Raw genomic sequence first — 4541 nt, 5'->3', positions numbered from 1 at the left:
TCCGAATGGCTATTACAAGCAGTTCTTATGCCTTTTATGGGAACAGGTTACCTCAGCAAGGTTACTGCTTATCGGCTAAGAATATTAACCTTTAAAGCCATCAAGCATCAGTCAGTACAGTCTGAGAATTTTCTACTCAAAAATGTTCCTGTGGGTGGAGAATAGAACTTGGCCTAGTCTTGCCCCGGAGACAGGGGGTGTAAGGCTGGCCAAAGGCCCTAGGGTTCTTCACAAGTAAGCATTTATTTGAAGATTAGCTGATTAGCTGATCCAGTCGAAGAGATAGGAAACAATCACAACAGCTGATCTGTTTTACTTTCAGCAAGTGCAGACAGAGCTCAGCAGTTTGCAGTCCTCTGGTGATCCCTGGATGGAGTTTGCCAGCCACTTGAGAATCTGCTGAGATATCATAGACTCCCAGGGGCACAAGGTATAATTTCCTAGTAATTGGAGAAGGTAAGGAATCTCCTGGAGAAAGAGGGGGAATCTCATTTTGAGGGACAGACATGTGCAGAAAGTTTGGATGTACTTATCTAGAGTCATTTGACATGTGGCGGGTAGATCAAGGTCTTGAGATTTCTTTGACTCCCTGAAGTTTATATGAAATTTAGCTCACAGATGGAGATATATAAGCATACCATATTAAAATTCATATTTTAAAAAAGCAGTTAACATGTGTCTGTATGATAGCAAGAGCAGACTCATGCCTTTGAGTCTTAGCAAAAACGATAGCTTTAGATTAAAAGATATGTTTGGTTTGGTTTGGTGTTTTGTCCAGAGAGCTAGGTACAAAGGTTGGACAGAAATGTTTTAGCCTAATGAAAACCATTTGTAAGTCAGGAGACAACTAAAGAAAACTCAGAATTCTGAGCTTGTGACTGAGTAGTGGGCAGTCTTACTCCAGCAAATCTTGCATCTTCAAGATCCCAGGGCAATAACAGCATAGGAGGGTCAAGAAATCTGAAATATTACACACACACACACACACACACACCCGTTTAATAGTTTTTGAGACCCTCAGAACTTATCTTCAAACCTCTACATATCTTAGAACATTTTTTTATCTAATCATTTATCAGAGACATGAATAGCGATTAGTGATACTTTATTTCTCTGCTGGTGAAATGAGCCAGTTCAAGCCAATTAGATCATATTAAAAGGAATAATTCTGGAAAGCTGCTTTGGGTTGAATTCATTGAGCTCAAGGTCTGAGGTCAGGGGAGTTGCCATGCTGAGTCAGGAGAGAGAAGAGAAAAAGAGAAAGGGTGAGTGTGTGGAGAGAAAAGAGAAAGAAAGAGGAAGAAGAAAGTAAAGGAGAAACAAGAGGAGCAGGAGGAGAAGAGAGAGGGAGAGAGAGAGACAGAGACAGAGAGACACAGAGACAGAGAGAGACAGAGAGAGAGACAGAGAGACAGAGACAGAGAGAGACAGAGATTCGTCCATAGTTCATAACCCAGACCAGTCATCCCAGGCTCCTGTGGTCTCTATGGCATATCTCAGTTAAGCGATCCTTGTCTGTGTGTGTTTTTTTTGTTTTTTTGGTTTTTTTTGGCAATCTGAACATATTCAACAATTTGGTCATTTATAAGGTGACTATGAACATGCATTTTTAAATTGTCGCTAAATGTCTACAGTAATTTAATAGCTTTTGTAAGACTAGGACTTTACGTTAAACCTCTCTTGGGTTTAGATTTAACATAACTATTTTAAATGGAAGCTATAAGGTTTTTAACTTATAAACATAATTCATAAAGAGTCTGGGGAATTTTTTAATCTTTATGTAGTGTAGAACATAACAGTTTCCTGCATGGGTTAGTGTATAAAACATAGCTATATCGTAGTAATGCCAGCAGAGCAAGGCTAGACTTATATTGTTAAATCAATCTCTGTTAGCGTGAATAGACCTGAGGTCACGAGAGACATATTTTAAACCCTTTTAATGATTTTTAATCAACCCCAAACCCTTCCCCAGCAGGTCATTGGTAAATATTTTAGCTTCTTCTTTTATTGTTTTTCAGTTTTAAAATTAGTTATTTTCTTTATTTACACCCAAATGTTGCCTCCTCCCAGTCTCCCGTCCCAGAGCTCTTCACCCCATTCCCCATCCTTTCACCTCTGAGATGGTGCGCCCATCCCTGGGCATCCCCCTTCCCTGGGGCATCGAGTCTTGACAGGATTAGCTGAGTCCTCTGCCACTGGGGACAGACAAGGCAGTTGGTCCACTTGAACCAGCCCATGTACGCTCTTTGGTTGGTGACTGAGTCTTTGGGAGCTACCAGGGGTCCAGGTTAGTTGGTACTGTTGTTCTTCCTCTGAGGTTGCCCTTCCCTTCACTTCTTTTAATTCTTCTCCTAACTTTCCCACACTGCACCACCGACCTCAGTCGAGTGGTTGGCTTTAAGGATCTGCATCTGTCTCAGTCAGCTGCTGGCAGAGCCTCTCAGAAGACAGCCTTGCTAGGCTCCTGTCTGAGAGCACAGCAGAGCATCAGTAACAGTGTCAGTAAGAGTTGGTGCCTGCTCATGGGATGGATCCACATTGGACCAGTCATGGGATCGCCTTTCCTTCACTGTGTGTTCCATTGTGTCTCTGCATTTCTTTTACACAGGAACAATTGTGGGTCAAAAATCTGCAGGTGGATTGGTGTCCCCATCCCTCCACTGGTGACCCTGTCTGACTACTAGAGGTGAGCACTTCCGGTCCCATCTCCTCACTGGTGGGCATTTGGGCCAAGGTCTCTCACATCTCAGATCTCTAGGACTTTCTAGGGGTTACCACCTTCCATGATGGCATACCCCCCTCTCCCCGAGTGCCTCAACTCCCATCACCCACCCCTGAGAACAGCATGTTTCTATTCATTCTCCTGGCCCTCTGGGCTTTTCTCTCCTGTCTTCCCCCCAATGTCTGATCCTGTTCTCCCTTTTCCCTTCTCCCTCCCCTCTGCCACTCAGGTCCCTCCCTCCCTCTGCCTCCCATGATTATTTTGTTCCCCCTTGTAAGTGAGATTGAAGTACCCTCACTTGGGAGTTCCTTCTTGTTTAACTCTTCAGACTGTGGGATGTATCATGAGTCTTCTGTACATTTTGGCTGATATCCATTTTTCAGTCAAGGGACAATCTGATTTGCTTCCAGTTTCTGGGTATTATGAATAAGGCTGCTGTGAACATAATGGAGCATGTGTCCTTGTGGTATTGTGGAGCATCTTTTGGGCATATGCCCAGGAGTTGTATAGCTGAATCTTCAGGTAGAACAATTTCCAGTTTTCTGGGGGAACTGCCAGACTGATTTCCAGAGTGGTTGAACAAGTTTGCAATCCTGTTTTCAATGGACGAGTGGGGTTCTTTTGGTTGTTTGTTTGTTTGCTTTTTACATTTTCAAATTCTGATCTATTTTATGTTAATTTTTAAAATGTTCTTATTAGATATATATCTTTACTTTCATTTTAAACATTAATCCTTTTCCCTGTTTCCTGTCCACAAGACCCCCCCATAAGGGTATTCCCCCTATAAACTCCCCTTCTACACCACCCCCATATCCCCTGCACTTGGGTTCCAACCTTGGCAGGACCAAGGCTTCAGATTCCACCCTTGCCCCAAGAAGTCTATTCTCTGCTACATATGCTGTTGGAGCTATGGGTCAGTTCATGTATAGGTTTTCAGTAGTAGTTTAGTCCCTGGACACTCAGGTTTGCATTGTTGTTCTTAGTGGGATGCGAGCCCCTTGGGCTCTTTCAATCCTTCCTGTAATTCCCCCAATGGGTCCTGTTCTCAGTTCAATGATTTGCTGCTAGCATTGACCTCTGTATTGGACATGCTTTGGATGTGTCTCTCAGGAGAGATCTATATCCGGTCCCTTTCAGCATGCACTCTTTAGCTTCATTATTCCTAACTAGTTTGGTGGCTGTATATATATATGGGCCAGATGTGGGTCAGGTTCTGAATAACCATTCCTTGAGTCACTGCTCTAAATGTGGCTTCCATATCCCCTCCTATGGATATTTTTTCCACTTTTAAAAAGGAGTGGGAGCATCCGCATTTTGGTGTTCCTTCTTGAGCTTCCTGTGGCCTGTGGATTTTATCTTGGGTAATTCGAGCTTTTAGACTAATATTCACTGATCAATGAGTGCACACCATGTGTGTTTTTCTGTGATTGGGTTAACCTCACTCAGGATGATGTTTTCTAGTTCCAACCATTTGCCTATGAATTTCATAAAGCCGTTGTTTTTGATAGCTGAGTAATATTCCATTGTGTAGATGTACCACATTTTCTGTATCCATTCCTCTGTTGAAGGGCATCTGGGTTCTTTCCAGCTTCTGGCTATTATGAATACTATGCTATGACTGCTATGAACATAGTGGAGCACGTGTCTTTTTTATATGTTGGGGCATCTTTTGGGTATATGCCCAAGAGAGGTATAGGTGGATCCTCAGGTAGTTCAATGCCTAATTTTCTGAGGAAACTCCAGACTGATTTCCAGAATGGTTGTACCAGTTTGCAATCCCAACAACAATGGAGGAGTGTTCCTCTTTCTCCACATCCTC

General features: G+C 42.9%; 1 long non-coding RNA gene across 2 annotated transcripts in view; it reads left to right on the top strand.

Annotated features, from left to right (window-relative positions):
• The window catches only part of LOC108353310 (uncharacterized), a 90953-nt gene that overhangs the window by 102 nt on the left and 86310 nt on the right, over positions 1–4541 (top strand). The window contains exons 2-3 of one of the 2 annotated variants that reach the window (XR_015647393.1): positions 323–456; positions 2609–2686. This is a non-coding gene — a long non-coding RNA (uncharacterized LOC108353310). Of the gene's footprint in view, positions 1–322; positions 457–2608; positions 3744–4541 lie in introns of those variants that run through there. The other variant, XR_015647392.1, reaches the window with a different exon arrangement.

This window comes from Rattus norvegicus, chromosome Y, assembly GCF_021556685.1.
Source record: "Rattus norvegicus strain SHRSP/BbbUtx chromosome Y, alternate assembly SHRSP_T2T, whole genome shotgun sequence".
Lineage (NCBI taxonomy): Eukaryota > Metazoa > Chordata > Mammalia > Rodentia > Muridae > Rattus > Rattus norvegicus.
Note: the sequence above shows the minus strand (reverse complement) of the source record. Positions and strands in the feature narration are given on the sequence as shown.